Here is a 17,619-nt window from a genome sequence, read left to right as displayed (position 1 = left end):
TATGTTTTAAAAAGTACTGTGATCGGAAAATGATTTTTTTTAAATTGACCAAATATTACAAAGTTTTATTTTACTTGGTTTTCAAAAAGTATGCCTTAAAAAAAATAAATTTCAAGAACTATGAGGAAGAGAATGAACCACCACCCCCCCCCCCCAATAGGAAAGACTAGTGCAGAAATGAGGGAAAGCTTAGGGGTCTGCATAATTCACAAAAGCACCAATAAATAAATAAATCTAAGATACAGGTAGAATACTAAGAAGAATCCAAGAAATAAAGACATTCTTGACAGAATCAAAAATTTGTAACTAATATTTATTGTGAGCTTACTATGTGCCAAGTCCTGTGAATGAATTTGACTTAATTTCCCTTCAATTTGATTAAGTGGGTACTATCATTGTGCTTATTTCATAGCTGTTAAATTGAGGAAGAGAGCAATTTGCCTAATTTAACCACAGCTCAAGAAATCAAAACTCTACTGCCTGCCACATGGCCAAAGTGCCACAATGCCAGCTGGCACAAGGAAGTCCAGGGCCAGATCTGAAGAACTATCACACTGTTCAAAATTTTTCAGCTTTAAGTGTGTAGGGAAAATTACCAGTTCACAAAGATAGCAACAGCTATTTGTTCCCCTTGAAGACACACAAATATAGTATAATTAATAAAATGGTCATTACTTTGATTTACCTTTAAACTTAAAACTGTCCCTATAAGAAGATAAGCGTCGAATAATAAAACTTGTAAATATGATTTATCGTTCGTGTATTTTCCCATTTCCCACCTGCACCTGAGGTGCAGAAAGTGGAGTTAATGGCACTGCTCTGTACAGGGTGCTCTGGTGTCATTGGTCTTTTCGTAAGGCCTCTTTCTTTTATTTTGCTCTTTATCCGCCATCATCACTCCCATTCTATTGCAAATGTGTTTAATGATTGTCCAGACCAAGTCCTGAGGACGTGTGTGGAATGGTTTTCTGAATGAATCTGTCACTGATAGACTTTATTGTTTTTACTCCAAAAGGCTGGATTGAGCTCCAGACTGAACCCAGTTTGCATCCTCACGAGACATGCATGAGGGTTCCAGTTCTCTTCTGTCCTTGCCAAATTTTACTTTCCACCTTTGTCTCATTTGATGAGTCAAACAGAATTATTTCACTGTTTTGATTACTACTGCCAGCACTCATCATCTCATACACTTTCTAGCCATTCAACTTCTCCTGCGTAAATATCTAGGTAGTAGATTTCCTCATTTTTCTACTGGGTGTTCTCTTGTTCTCAATGAGCTACTTCCCAACTCTTAACATCACACATCTATTCTCTATTATTTTCTTCTACTATCCTTTATAGTATTAGTCTTTGTCTTCTAGTCTTTTATAAATTTCTGTGAGAATATTCTTAGGAGGGCACTGAATTTATAACTGATTGGAGAAAAAATGGCATCTTTACAATGTTAGATTATGCCAATCATGAAGAGTGTTTATCTCCATGTTATTTAGAATTTTTTTGTCTCTTGGTAGGATTTTTAACATGAATTTTACATGTTTGCTTATCATATGTTGTAACATACAATAGAGAAGTGTACACCTCTTATGTGAATAGCTCAATGAATTATCACAAAGAGATCGCATCCATGTAATCACTAGATACAACACAGGAATATTACCAGCACCTAGAAGCTTCCATCATGACCCCCCTCCAAGAAAAGTTTCTTCTCGCCAAATTGGATGCTATTTTGCTTTCTAATATTCTAGCTTAATTTTGCTGAGTTTTAGATTTTTATATAAATGAAATCATGTAGAATGCAGGTTTGAGTCTATCATTTACCATTATGTTGGCTCATCTGTTTTTATTATGTGACAGTGGTTAACTACTTCATGGTATAACAGTTTAATTTCTTCTAAATTTATTTATCCATTTGGACATTTGGGTTATTTCCAATTTAAGGCCATTATGAAAAAAAAAAAAACAACTACTTTGTATTTAGTATCTTTTGGTGGGTAGGTACTGAGGAGTGAAATTGCTATAATGTAAGCATTCACACGTTCAGCTTTAGCCAAGAGTGCCATGCAATTTTCCAAAGTAATTATAACAATTTACTTTCACACGAACAGTTTCCTCCATATTCTCACCAACTCATGGTATGGCTAGTCTTGCTTTTCGCTGTCCTTCTTAGTGCATCACAAGAGGAACATGGTGTTGTTTTGCCCATTTAATTGAACATGTTAATTTGGGTGACTTGGTTAATGTGGGATTTTCCAAGATCCACTTTAAATTTAATAGTTTCTCTTTGCAAAGTAAGTAATGGGGGCAGATAATTTGAAGCTGTGTAAATATCCTATTCTTCATCCACCTTTCACTCACTAGTTTTCACAGCCACTGATAATTTTCTCACTACATTTTTCTTATATATTTATTAATATAAACATACAGCAGGCTTTGTGTTGTAAAGTAGGCATCTGTCCTTTTAGAACATACTCTTGACTTCACTTATCAGAAATGTACTATGACTTGGTTTATGGCCCAGCATACGAGCTATCGTGTGAACATTCTGTGTGCACTTGAACTTTATACAATAAAAATTTATGTTTCAATAGATTAGTGATTTTAAAGATTACATTTATAATTTTTAAATTTGAATAAAAAGGCCTCAATTAAAATTTGAAAAGTAATTTACACTCCTTGAATGATATAGTTATCAGAAATGTTCTTTGTTATTTTTAGTGAATTCAAAATGAGATACTCCTGAAGGTCTAAGTGGATAAAATATTTTTCTTTTGTTTTCTAGCATATTCATAATCCATACTGACGACAGACAGAATCACTACTCTGGGACTGCTGACCCCATTTTTTGGTCCTTCATTAACCAGAAACACCTGCCATTTCAGTGCAGGTCACAAAAGGGGTCCACATTGATGGACTCTCCCATATTTGCCCCTCTGCCTTTTTGTTCTCACATGGCATTCATCACTTTTTTGTTTATAAGATTCCCATGGTGTGTTTGTTAAAATTACATGTTCTTAGTAGCTGTTTTCATATATTCTGATCCTTTGGATTTTGAATAGAATCCAAGAATTAATGTTAAAAACAATTTTAAAAACTGAGAAAATTTTAATGCACGTCTTTGAAAAACACTGTCTACATAATGTCTCCACTCATTCTGATGTTTGAACTGATATTGATGTGTTTGTCTTTCTTAAACCCTTGATCTTCTTGCACCAAAGTGTTTAAGCAGTGGGCTGTTGAAATAAGATAGCATTGACTCATAATAACATCAACAGCTATTTTACTGCAATTCAAATCCTAAAGTTTGAATATCCATTTACAAAGGCATTTTTCTTGATTTGAGTTTAAATATAAAAAATAGCTAGATTACCTATACATTTCAAAGCACATTGTTCACAAAGCAATAAATTATTTAAATGTCAGGAAGACCTACCAGATCAGGAAACAAACAGTATTCTAAATCTAATTCCTCCATCATATGGGGTAATCTTTCCCATCGCTGACTGTATGGTACAAATAACCAGAAGACAGGCGTGAACTCGGGCTTTTCCCTGTTGAAGCTTCTTCCATGAGGTGGAAAGTCGGTAGAGTCAGTGTGAAGGCATCCCTCTTTCAGGGATGTTAATATTTACACATGTGCCTATTTACAAAAGCTACATAGTCTGCTTTTCTCATTCTTCATAAACTTTTAATTTTTTACCCAACTCTTTTAGTTGCTGTGAAAATTTATGTTTCTGTGATAAATGGCACGGGCTTTTGAAGAGCAGACTTTTCCTTTCCAGCACAGCAGAGTATTAATAGCTCTATTTTAATTGGATAGAAGTTTTATTTTCATCTTTTTATTTTGAGAAAACCAATCTGTGCTAGTTGTGGAAACAATTATCCAACATGCAGCTTAAAAAATCTATTAGAACAATCTCCTGGGAAAGTGAAAAGCCAGGCAGGATTAGCTTTCCGAGAGCGAGGACAGTTGTTTAAACTAGAATGTCGAGCAATCCAGCAAATCTGTGAGGTTTATTTTTAGCATAAATTCAGCTATTTTCTTTTCCCCTACAACTGAGTGAGAACATTAAAATGATTAATGCTGTCCTAAATCACTGCACAACCTCATGTTAGAAAGACAAGAATTATTAGACTCTGTACATAAGGGAATAGAAAAAAGCTGTGAAATTCTAATTTTCAGCTCATTTTTCTTGGAGTATTTTTTCAAATACTTTTCTTTCTTTAATATTTTATGTGACCCAGTAGTAAAAAGTAAGATAGATAATATCAAAGAAAAGTAAAATCAATGCTGCCTTTGGAGAAATGCTGCCTAAGGAGAAAGGATATTTATCCTTAAAGGCTTTGTTATCTCTTTAAATTCTTTATTGTAAAATAATTGTAAATGTAGCAATAATAATGAAACACCTGCTGCAGTTCTAAGATCATTGAAACATAAAGGGCAAGATAATACAAGAGGCTTCACTTCAAAATATTCTGAATATTTCTCCTTATGTAAATTTTGGAAGATGAGTTAATCTCCGAAAATTTGGTTTCTTTATAAAAGTGACTAAATTTGCCCTAGCCAGTTTGGCTCAGTGGATAGAGCATCAGCCTGCAGACTGAAGGGTCCCAGGTTTGATTCCGGCCAAGGGTACATGCCTGGGCTGCGGGCTCCATCCCCAGTAGGGGGTGTGCAGGAGGCAGCCGATCAGTGATTCTCTCTCATCATTGATGTTCTATCTCTCTATTCCTCTCCCTTCCTCTCTAAAATCAATAAAAATATATTTTTAAAAGGTGACTAAATTTAATGTAATTATAAATGTATTCAGTGATAAAAGAAGATATAACATCCAAACATTTAAAAATAATAAAACACAATCTATTATGGAAATAATTGTTTCATTAATAGATAAATAATATGGTTTATAAGACATAAGTAATTAGAACCTTAAATAAATCTGTTAGCTTCTGTGAGCTTCAGGTTTTTTGTCATCAAAAATGAAGAGTTGGATTAAATCAAATGTTCTTTACCAGGGTTATGATTTGTGACCCCTGAGGAACAAAGCGATCCTGACAGGTATGAAAGCTTTCCAATGCATGTACATTTGTTGGGAAGAGTATGAATAGCTTTCTTTTTAAATTTTCCTACGGATCCAAGGCTAAGATCCCAGTGTACTGATTGCTCTGACACCCCAAGGATTGTATGACTTGCAATTCCACTTGAGTTCTGATTTAAGAAGGAGACTTCTAAGACCCTGAATAGCCACAACAATCTTGAGAAAGAAGAACAATGTAGGAGTGATCATAGTACCAGATATTAAGTTACACTACAAAGCCATTATAATCAAAATAGCCTGATACTGGCACAAGAATAGGCATATAGATTACTGGACAGAACAGAAAACTAGAAATTGACTCAAGCCATTATGCTAAATTAACACTTGACAAAGGAAGCAAGAGCATACAATGGAGTAAAGACAGTCTGGTCTCTTCAATAAATGGTGTTGGGAAAATTGGACAGGTACATGCAAAAAATGAAACTAGACCACCAACTTATATCATACATACGAATGAACTCAAAGTGGATAAAAGACTTAAATATGTCATGAAACCATAAAAATTCTAGAAGAAAATATAGGCAGCAAAATAGCAAGCATCTCACGCAGCAGAATTTTCACTGATACTCACTGAGGGCAAGAGAAACAAAGGAAAAAATAAACAAATGGGACAACACAAACTAAAAAGCTTTTGCACTGCAAAAGAAACCAGTATCAAAATGAAAAGGGAATCCCTTGTATGAGAGAACATATTTGTCAATGAATGATACATCTGATAAGGGGATAATTTTCAAAATATATAAAGTATTACAACAACTCCACAAAAGGAAGACAAACAATCTAATTAAAAAATGGGCAGAGGACCTAAAGAGACATTTCTCTAAAGAGGACATACAAATGGCCAAGAGAAGCATGAACAAATGCTCAACATCACTGATCATCAGAAAGATGCAAATTAAAACAATGAGGTACCACCTTATACCTGCCAGAATGACTAACATCAATAACATAACAAACAACAAGTACTGGCAAGGATGTGGAGAAAAAGGAACCATAGTACACTGTTAGCGGGAATGCAAACTAATGCAGCCACTATGGAAAACAGCGTGGAGTTTCCTCAAAGGAAATATGCACCCCTGTGTTCATAGCAGCATTATTTACAATAGCTAAGCTCTGGAAACAGCCCAAGTGCCCATCAGTAGATGAATGGATAAATAAAAACAAAACTGAGGTACAGTTACACAATGGAATACTACGCAACTATAAAAAAGAAGGATATCTTACCTTTTGATACAGCAAGAAGGGACCTGGAGAGTATTATGCTTAACAAAATAAGCCAGTCAGAGAAAGACAAGTGTCACTTGATCTCACTTATAATGAGAATACACTTAACACAATAAACTGACGAAAAATAGATCCAGATACATAGAAGCATGAAACAGAGTGAGGAATCTCACAGGGCAGGGGGTGGGGGAGGCAGGAAGAGATTAACTAAATCACTTATATGCATATATGTATTGCCCAAGAACACATAGTGAAGGCCTGGGGCAGGAAGGGAACCAGATAGTGGGGAGCATGAGGGAGAAAACAGTATGGACATCTGTAGTATTCCCAACAATGAAAATATTTTTAAAAAGGAGACTTCTTTTTTGTTGAACTTACAATCCAAGTGATTACATATTATAAAATCTAAATTGCCCTTTGTCCATCAGAAATGTTTCCATATAAAACAAATAGAATAATGAGCCTTTCATCACCAGGATATTCTGTAAATCAATTGTCGTGAAGTTCCTGAAACATGTCTGTTGTCTAAAAAGACAACCCAAGTTGATTACAAATTCCATTTACATGAAGACATAATGTCCATAAAAAGAAAAATGCTGTTTTTATATGCAATAGGATTTGTTTTGAAGAACAGATGGAAAGTAACCCAGAAGCAGGTGGGTTGTGTATACATTTGTTATGTAAAAAGAGGCAAAAGCTCTGGCTTAATGAGAAAGTCATTTTCAGTTAAGAGCGTGGGAAGACATTTTCCATGGAAACAAAGGCATAATGATGAAATACTAAAGCTGTCAAGATAAAAGTTGCTTCAACAACCCTGCTGAGTTTTGTCTTGGTGTCTGAAGAAGGGAAGAGTGCAGAGATAAAGCAGATACAAAATAAAGGAGCACCTAAGCAGGGTATTGACACAATGCTGACATCTGGTGAAACATGCTTCTGGCTTAGCCAATTTTATTCTTTTAAATTCCTCTTCTTGTGAATTGTCTCATGTGACAAGATGCAGACCTCAGGCATATAATAAATTCAACCACTGATTTTTAATTTCCAGAGTACAAGGATTTTAGTTTGAACATCCTGGGGCTAATCTATTGGGAGTTTCCTAGGAAATTGCTCCAGTCCCTTACACTCTTGAAGAGATTCATTACTTGGGCTGTTTTTGTTTTTCCCCTCGTCTGTTTCAATGTTTGTGACTTTGGAACTGTGTGCACGTTAAAGTTGAGGTTCTGTAGGAGAAAAAGAAGGAAGGGGAGGCTATTCCTTCTGGCTGGATCCAAATTATTTGAATTATGAGTGAAGGAAAAGTGTGTTGGTGTATGTGGATCATGTCAGACCACAAGGAACATAGTCTATTGACTATTGATATGCATGCATATAGCTTGATATAGATGTAGGTGCTTTCCAGAAAAGGGAGGCTGAAAAGTTCTCTAAGGTGATGTGGGAAGAATATGCTAATGCTGGAAAGTACAGATGCTTAAAGCGATTGAGAGCTTTAAGACTTGTATTCATTTGCTTTCTCCCTGTGCTGAGTATTGGAAATTCAAAGATAGAGCGAAATCACTGCCTCGAGGAGCTAACTAGCTTTGTGATTAGGAAAAGTGAAAAAAAAGAATGGATATAAAATACAAGACGGAAGATATTCAGAATGTGATGACTGAGAATAGAAGCGTAGCTTACAAAAGAAGTCTGATGAGTGTGTTATATTCTTAAATAGAGAGAAGACTTTAGTAAATTGCCAATGGAAAGATCACAGGGACTCTATTCCTCAAGACTATTTAGGTGACTGCGGAAAGCAGTTTCACTTTGAAGTCAAGGGGCTGCCCTGGGTTTCAAGGCTTTTGATAGAACTTTGTTCTCCCAAGAATTTAAAGAAAAACTGAGTCTTGTAAGACAGGGTGAAAAGTACCAATGAAGAAGCGAGAAAATGAAATCAAGGAATCAATGATTGGAGTGAGAAGGAGAGCAAGCCTGGAAGAGATTATTTAACATATGTAAAGCTATTTATTTATTTAAATATATTTTTATTGATTTCAGAGAGAGGAAGGAAGAGGGGAAGAGAAATAGAAACATCAATGATGAGAGGAAATCATTGATCGGCTGCCTCCAGGAATGTGCCCTGACCAGGAATCAAACTGGAGATCTACTGGTTCATAGATTGATGCTCAACTGCTGAACCAAACCAGCGAGGCAACATATGCAAAGCTTTTAAGCAAAGTAAGGAACCAGAGGCGGTGTGCCTGTCATTTATCTCTTGTATATGAATTTATCTTGAGCATCCCTCCCTCTGAGGTAAAAATTGTCATGCACATAAACTGACTGGCCCTGTGTCATACCTCAGTGACCCTGTGAGAAAGGACACCTTCAAAGAAGAGAAGGGACAAAGACTACCAACATCCAGGCCCTAGTACCACAAGGGACAATATAACCTTGACATTTTAGCATTCAATAGACACCACAGTAATGAAATAGGCAAGAGAGGTATGGATATCTGATTTTCCAGGAGAAAGATATTCAAGAGCTATGGTTTAAGAACTCAGCCAGAGGAAATCTGGTTGAGAACTTGTTTGGGAACATTTATCGGAGATGACTGAGGCTCAAGTTTGTAAGGTCCAAACTCTAGGAAACAGAAAAATTAAACTGTAATGTGTTTTCTGCACAAGAGCGCAGGTTTTAAGGATATCACAAATGACCTTTAGGAAGACTTAAAACCTTATGTTTCTCCCTCCGCCCTTCAACAATTCTTGAAAAACTCACACCTTTTAGAAGCAGCAGTCTTATTTATTCTTGGAGTTTCAGTGGAAAATAAATGGCATTAGTAGACAGGGAAAGAAGGACACATAAGGCCTCTTGATCACTACACTGTGACATCAGTGATCTTGTAACAGTTAATTGATCTTGGTTAAATAAGTTTCTCTCCCAACCGCTCCAAACCCATCCCTTCATCCTCCTTTGAACTTATCCCCTACGTACTTAACCAGATATTCAGATTGTCAGCATGTGGACAAGATTCTATGTGATCCAAAATGCAGAATTAGAAAGTGCAACCCACACAAACTTTGTAAACAAAGTAGTTTAGAATTCAAGAAAATTGTCCAAAATTTATAATCCAGACTGTTAAGCTCAGGAGCTCAATTTATAAAACAAAAAAAGATTTTAAAAACCAAGACAAGTTTAAATACAGGAAGAAAAAAAGCTGGGGTTGTAATCTGCAAAATTCTAAGAAAGGAACAGGCCACAAAAACCTTTAAACACAATATCTGGTGGGGATGAAAACTGCCCTGACCAGGAATTGAACTGGCGGCATTTTGGTGCACAGGGTAACGCTCAACCAACTGAACCATACTGGCCAGAGCTCAAGCTAAAATTTTTGCAAGTCCACTCTTCCTCAGACCCTACATTAAATACTAAACTTCTCAACTATTTTAGGGTAGTCAAACTTTCAAATATTCTGCCCAACTCCCCAGAATTGGTAAGCTGTGCTAAGTGCTCAGCTAAGTTTGAAGACTATAAATTCACAACAAACCATTATGTATAGAGCTGTGGACTTTTCTCTAATGTTCAGAGAATACAGATTCTGATATTTGACCGTGGGTTCTATGTATGTTATGATATGATGCACAAAATCAGGTAATTCATGAACAATAAAACAGAATGAAACCTAAACGCTAAAGAAATCAGTATCCAGAAACAAATGATCTGCAATTAAAATGAAGTCAAATTTACATGTCAATAACATCTGGTAAATTTTTAATTGGTTTATTTCTTCAGTAAGAAAGGTTATATGAAAATGACATTTGCCAAGGTACTGAGTTTATCTAGATTAAGTAAGGACTTCACATACTCTTTTGCATGTCCTTTATTCTCTTTAATGTTGTAAAGTACCACAATGGGGGAAAACCCTTAAGTAATACTGTTTAACTTTAATTCAAGACAAAAATGAAAAAAAAAAAAAAATACCAGATAAAGATCAAAAGCCTGGCACTTTCTAGCAATGTATAGGTATTTAGTTCAAAAAAAACAACTATAACAAAAAAACAGTAATGACTTGCCTAATCCATACTGCAGATGAGAAATCTAGGACAGGATAAGCTTGTTCATTTTCCAGGACCAAAACAGAACGTAGGGTGATGGTTAATTTTATGTGTCAACTTGACTAGGCTAAGGGATAGCCAGATAGCTAGTAAAGCATTGTTTCTTGGTGTGTCTGTGGTGGTGTTTCCAGAAGAGATCAGTGTTTGAACAGTAGACTGAATAAGGAAGATCACTCTCACTGATGTGGATGGACATCACCCAGTCCATTGAGGGCTTATGGAGAAGAAAAAGGCAGAGGAAGAGCAAATTAGCTCTTTCTCCTTGAGCTGAGACATCTATGTTCCCTGTCTCTGAACATGGGTCACCTTGTTTTCAGACTTTTTGACTTGCACCAAGGACTTTGCTGGTTCTCCACCTTACAGAAAGCAGATCTTGAGATTTGCTGACCTTCTTAATCATGGGAACCAATTCCTACAATAAATCTCCTATTGGTTCTGTTTCTCTGGAGAGCCCAGACTAATAAACCAGATTTATTACTGTTCCCGCTTTCATATTAATAATTTACAACCAGAGACAAAGCAATATTTCAACATACTCACTGCCTGTCTATGCCATTTTAAACTTGTAAATGAACTTTATTCTATATGTAAGAAGTTCACAACAGTGATAGACCAAGGCAGCCTCTTTTTTGTGTGTGAGCAGTGGCTGTGGGTGCACGTTCTCCCAGAGGTCTCATCTTCTATTGAGGGATCCAAGGAAACTGAAGTCCTCTAGGCTTCTTCTCACATTCACAAAAAATAAGATGAAAACAATGTAATTTTAAAATGACTGTAGGTGTGCTTGGTGGTAAGCAGAGTTTCGTCTCTGTGTATGTGTATGTCTGTGGCTGTGTGTTTAACAACTTTACTTAATGTGAGAGCCGGACAGTCAATGCAGCTGCCTTGTACCATTTGCTTCGGCAGATCAAAAAAAAATCTCAACTTAAGAGAAATGAACATCATTGTTTATAGCGAAACAGAACTTTTAAAGTTCTCAACAGCATTGTTTTTGTATGAGGCAATCAAATCATCATCAACAAAATGTCTCCAATGAGAAAACCAGATCAAAGAGGTCAAATAATTCCTCCTAAATCATGTAACTGAGACAGAGCATTGGATCAAAGATCAGAAAACTTGGCACTAAGTGTTTCCGTTTCTTCCACCCAGGAGTCTTGTGTTTTGGAAGCAACAACATTTGACCTCAATGAATCATACCTACCAAAGGGCCTAAACTCTGGAAGAAGATAAGAACTAGTAAAATTTAAATAAATCATAGCCCAGAAAAATTTGGTGGAGTTCACTTTGGGGTTAAGAGTAAAGATTCTGAAGAGGTCATACTCCTAAAATTAAGTTCCTATTCAGCATTGCTGCCAATAAGAATCATTCCAAAAAGTCCAGTCAAGTGATTCTAGTTGGGAATAGAGGATACCCAAATATGTGAAGTGTGCCAATTGGTTTAAGTAAATGAATAGTGCATGTCGGAAGTAAATTCAAGTCCAGGTCCACCAGAAGATGACCTCTTTTAGAACTATGCTTCTTACTATACTCTCAAGGCCTAATGTAATTCCTGAAAAAAATAATTTTCAATAAATGTTATGCTGGAGTTTGCCATACCTGGGACTGCATTTCTAGGGGAGATATTCCCTATTTTCCATATCACATCATTCTGACATCAAAATTTGTAGGGAAGATGAGTCAATTTTAAGATCCTCTTGCATGTTTAGATCCATATTCAACTAGCCTAATGTATGAGTTACCTAAGTCTGTAATAATGCTGCATAACAAACAACCAGTAAACCTTAGAGGTCTGCCATAATAGACATTTATTTTTTTCTCTTGTGTCTATAGGTTGTCTGGGTGGTTCTAGGAATCTAAACTAGATTCAACAAAGTTTATTCATTTAACTATTGTCAATTTCAGGTCAACTAGGTATCTTTTCTGATCTCAGATGGATGTTCTTATATATTGAGGGTATATCTAACCAGGTCTCATCTTCCAACAGGTTAGCCTGAAGATATTTTTTTGTCAGGGACAGAAGAGAGAAAGAGAGAGAGAGAGAGAGAGAGAGAGAGAGAGAGAGAGAGAGAGAGAAGGAGAGAGAGAAAGTGGAGGTGGGGAGATGAGGTTCAGCCTCAAAATTGGCACACTGTCACTTCTTCCATATTCAAATGGCCAAAGCAAGTTATAAACCTAAGCCAGATTAAGGAGTGTAGAAATAGATTCCAGTTCATGATTGGAAAGGCTGAAAAATTACATTGCAACGATTATGAATACAGAAGGAAATGGGAATGGGGTAGGGAACTGGGGCCATTTTGCAATCAACATAGCCCACCTGGGACCTGAAGCCCAACATTTTTGGTGCATGTTTCTTCTGAGAGTGAGTCGCAGCTGTGAAGCCGGATCTCAGTGCAATTTCCCAGTAGACTTAGTGACATGCTCTTTAATTTCCTCTCCATCTTCCATGATGCCCATCATGTTCTCTCATCCTTGGCCTTTCTCTCCAGCCATGTTCATAGAAAGATGTTCCCTGTATACAAGGGCAAAGTTAACACACCTAACAATAGGAAGGTACAGGCACGGTCCTAACAGAATAGATGCCCAAGAGTCAAAACAGGAGCTTATGGTGGACAGCCAGCACTGATTTATAGGTAAACATCAGTCCTCCATTTCCCAGGAGAGAAACTTCTCAGAACTTTCTTTTCTAGACACAGCAATCCATGCCTCTGAAATATCTGTGGCATAGTTTTTGTTGTTGTTACTGTTTTTCATGTCATGGATATATTCTAGGTAGCTCACGATAATGTGAAATTTAGTACAATATTTTCTATGTGTGTTATGTATACTTTTCCCAAAGAAAATAGCTATAATTTCCACCAGATCCTTAAAAATAAGTCCATCACTCAGAAAAGTTAAGAACCACTACTTATTTAGGTTAAACTGATAAATCAATACACTGAAATAGTGGAGAACAGAATAGACTTCACTCTCCAAGAGAATTCTCTAAAGATTACATAATTGATGTGGCTTAGGGACATTTGACAGGCCAAAGGAACCAGTCTCTCATCATGGGAATGTGTAGGACTGAATCATATACTTCTAGAGAGCTGTTTTCCAGGAGTGTCACTGTGAGCGGGAGACCCATCAGCTTTAGAAATATCCCCAGCCTGATACACAATGACTTAAAGTTAATAGGAATTCGATTATATACAGATAAAAAGTTCATCCACTCCCCAAGAGCTTGACTCGTCATTCAGATTTACTTTATCAACTGGTCCCTGGGTAGTTTGTATTGAGAAAGGGTGTCCTAAGCGGGGCACTGAGGACCATCACAGAGAGAGGACCCAGGAAGTACTTGCATCTACTAGTCAGGTAACCACGGTCATTTCTGTTCCCTATGGAGAACCTCAACAGTGATTAAGATCATACTCACACAAGTCAAGTGCAACCACAGTCATCCTTGCCTTTTAGGAATCATATCATGAGAAAAGGAAGGCTAGGGATTCTATAAAGAACTTCATCTACTTATAGTCAAGGACAGAAACTTTCTTCTGGAAACCTGGAACGGACAAGCCAATATGGGTTGAGATCAAGTCATACACACTGCTGTCTGGTCCTGCTTTTGAAATATGGACAAAATATGTACTAAGGGGAAAAGCATTTTGGTTGATGAAAAACACTAGAAGGATAGAGGTACCTTGAAAATCAGTCTTAGAAATTACACAGTTATAATTAAGTAGCTTTTACACACTGTCACTTGTCACCAATTTGTGTCTAATTTATTTTTTCTCTCAAGACTTGGAAAGAAATAACTTTTAGCTTATTCTTAAGCATGTATTAGAAAACTCATTCCAAAGGCAATCACTGGCTCTACTATTTTTGGACTTCAACCCTAGCAGGCAGATCTTCTCTCTTTTTTATCCTACTAAAAAGTGTCAGAAAGCCATGCGCATTTCTATTTCCCAAGGAGAGTCACATCAATGTTTGGCTCCTATCCACCATCAACATGCACAGTCACTGTCCTAGTTATTAATCACTTCGAGTAATCTTATTGTTCTCCTCCTTCCAAGGAAAAGGTGTTTTCCTTCCATCAAATATTTTTAAATAGTATCACATTTATTTAAACATTAGCAAAGCTCTAGGTCAGATAAAATATTTCTTTAATTTTTAAAAGGGGTAAATTAATTTTTTCATATCACAGAGAAACAAAAATCAAAAAGCAATAACAAAACATAAAAACACCTAAATAAATGGATCAGAGTGCAATTTTGACAGTAAACTGAGTCTTCAATGATATTGTATTAAGACAGCTAACATTTTTCAACAAGTCCTTTCAAACAAACCTCTTGTATTCATCTGTTAGAGGACAAAAAAGCTGGAGAGACTGTTGTGAAAATGCTTGGACCCAGAAAGGGAGGACAAAATTATAAGCACAGAGATGCTTGAATACAAAAAACAGTGGATAAAATTTGGTTTTCAAACAATAGCTTTTGAATTCTCAGACAAAAGCAGAAGAAAGTAAATCAAACCTATAGGTAAGATGTTTTCATTAGCGTGACTAAAATCAAGACATATTTATTTATTTACTAGTGGCCAGGTGCATGAAATTCATGCACAGAGGGGGCGGGCATTCCCTCAGCCCAGCCTGCATCCTCTCCAATCGGGGACCCCTTGGGAGATGTCCAACTGCCAGCAATCAGACATCCCTCTCACAATCTGGGACTGCTGACTCCTAACCACACACCTGCCTGCCTGCCTGATCGCCCCTAACTGCCTCTGCCTGCCTTCCTGATTGCCCCTAACCCAGCCGTGGGCAAACTACGGCCCGCGGGCCAGATCCAGCCCATTTGAAATGAATAAAACTAAAAAAAAAAAAAAACCGTACCCTTTTATGGAATGATGTTTACTTTGAATTTATATTAGTTCACACAAACACTCCATCCATGCTTTTGTTCCAGCCCTCTGGTCCAGTTTAAGAACCCATTGTGGCCCTCGAGTCAAAAAGTTTGCCCACCCCTGCCCTAACCCCTCTGCCTGCCTGCCTGATTGCCCCTAACTGTCCTCCCCTGCTGGCCTGACCTTGCCCCCAACTGCCCTCCCCTGCCAGCCTGATCTCACCCCTAACTGCCCTCCCCTGCCAGCCTGATCTCACCCCTAACTGCCCTCCCCTGCCAGCCTGGTTGCTCCCAACTGCCCTCTCCTGCCAGCCTGATCTTGCCCCCAACAGCCTTCCCCTGCCAGCCTGGTTGCTCCCAACTGCCCTCTCCTGCCAGCCTGATCTTGCCCCCAACAGCCTTCCCCTGCTAGTCTGATATTGCTCCCAACAGCCCTGCCCTGCAGGCCTGATCTCACCCCCAACTGCTCTCCTCTGCCCACCAATTTGGTTCTGATTGGTCGGTTTCTATGCCAGAGTCAAAAGCTCCACCTCCTAGGCAGCCATTGGCTCCTCACAGTTGACCCAGATTTGGTTATGATTGGTCAGTTTCTATGCCATTCATCATCAAAAGCTCTGCTTCCTAGGCAGCCATTGGCTCTTCACACTTCACCCAGATTTGTTTCTGATTGGTTGGTTTCTATGCCAGTCAGCATCTGTGGGCCTATCAACAGGCCTGATCAGAAAAGTGGGGCTGATCAGCAGCCCTGGTGGAGGCCTGGAGAGAAATGGAGGAGCAGCTGCTGGCCCGGCCCTGAGAGAAAGAGAGAGGCAAGTGCTGATCAACAGCTGTCACACAGGCTACAAATCAGACGCTGCTTCTCTCTTCAGACATCTCTCCAGGCCTGATTCACAGTCCCCTCAGCAGTCAGTGCTGGGACACCACACCTGCAGCCGCAGCTGACTGCAGGACTGACTTCCGGTTGGTCGATCTGGTCGTGATGGACCCAGGGTTTTTATATATTAGGATTTATTTATTTATTTATTTATTTTTGTTAATCCTTACTGGAGGATATTTTTCTCATTGATTTTTGAGAGAGTTGAAGAGATGGAGCAAGGGGAGAGAGAGAAAGATGGGGGGAGGGGGTGAGAGAGAGAGATTGGTTGCCTCCCTCACATGCCCAGACCTGGGGCTGAGGATCCAACCTGCAACCCAGGTACATGACCTTGACCAGGAATCTAACCTAAGACCCTTCAGTGTAGGGGCCAATGCTCTAACCACTGTTCTAACACTGGCCAGGGCAAGCCATAAGCTGCAGTTTTTCCCTAGGGTCTGCCTGAATCCCAGAGGATTTTTTTTCTGCACGTTTTTCCTGGGAAGGGCATATTGCCTGTAGGCCAGCATTTGCATCTATCAACATTTGCATTTTGGATCTATCAACAACAGCTTGTCTCTTCTACACTTCCGCCCTTGAACATGCTCTTCAGACCCTAGCATCTTTTTTAACCTCAGTGTCTTAATTTGTAGCTCAGATGTAGAAGCAGAATTTACCCTTGAGAAAACAGTCAGAACCATCTCTTAATTTAGGGCATGAGTCAGGGCCCAGCAGAGCCATCCGTGATTCTACAGTATATAATTCAGTTTTTGGCATCAGACCAGCAAGACAAATTCATAAAAATAATGAGGAATAATAATTATTCTAAAATCCCATAAAAACACAAAAGAAAAGGCTTAAAAAACTAAAACAAATACTTATTATGTTTATAGATATTGATAGATTCAATTTCAACATTGTGCAATTATTTTAGTATTTATCCAAATATTTTCAATAATTAAAACAGATTTTTTAATGTTGCCTAACACTTGCTGGCACCAACAGCGCACTAATCTCCATTGAGGGCCAAAGAAATCAAGAATAATGATCTCCTACTGTTAATCCACAGGAAGATTTGTGATTTTCACTGTAATACATAGTCGGAAGTAAATTGCAGATTCACCATCACTGAATAAACAGCTTGAAATGATAGCTGAAGAGGAAGATGGAATTAAGGAGAATTCATAGATGAATATATAACACTTAATGTAGTCCACAGAAACTTCTGCATAAATACAGAGTGGGGTTTGTGACAAAGAACTGGAGACATTTTATTCTATGTTTAAAATAAATTACTCTAATGAAGAAGCTCTCCAGAAAACCCCAAATGTGATTGCAAGCTTTAGTCATCAATGTTTAGGCTTAAATTGACAGTTCCATCTATTGTTTAGAGCCCTGTTAAGTGGGCTGTTCTCTAAAGAGAGACATAGACAATTTGGAAAATTCCCAAATGGGGAAGGATGGAAAGAAATAGGGATGCTTAATCTAAT

At 37.8% G+C, this 17,619-nt stretch overlaps 1 protein-coding gene across 2 annotated transcripts in view; it reads right to left on the bottom strand.

The window, feature by feature from the left end:
• LOC308520744 (uncharacterized protein) overlaps nt 1–17,619 on the bottom strand; it is a 90,965-nt gene that overhangs the window by 19,416 nt on the left and 53,930 nt on the right. Inside the window, exon 3 of one of the 2 annotated variants that reach the window (XM_081093458.1) lies at nt 12,717–12,911. The exons of the other annotated variant lie outside the window; for it this stretch is intronic. The gene's annotated coding sequence lies outside the window, so the exon portion shown is untranslated. The remainder of the gene's footprint in view (nt 1–12,716; nt 12,912–17,619) is intronic. 2 annotated transcript variants of the gene reach the window in all.

This window comes from Myotis nattereri (assembly GCF_964212035.1).
Source record: "Myotis nattereri genome assembly, chromosome: 5".
Classification (NCBI taxonomy): Eukaryota; Metazoa; Chordata; class Mammalia; order Chiroptera; family Vespertilionidae; genus Myotis; species Myotis nattereri.
Note: the sequence above shows the minus strand (reverse complement) of the source record. Positions and strands in the feature narration are given on the sequence as shown.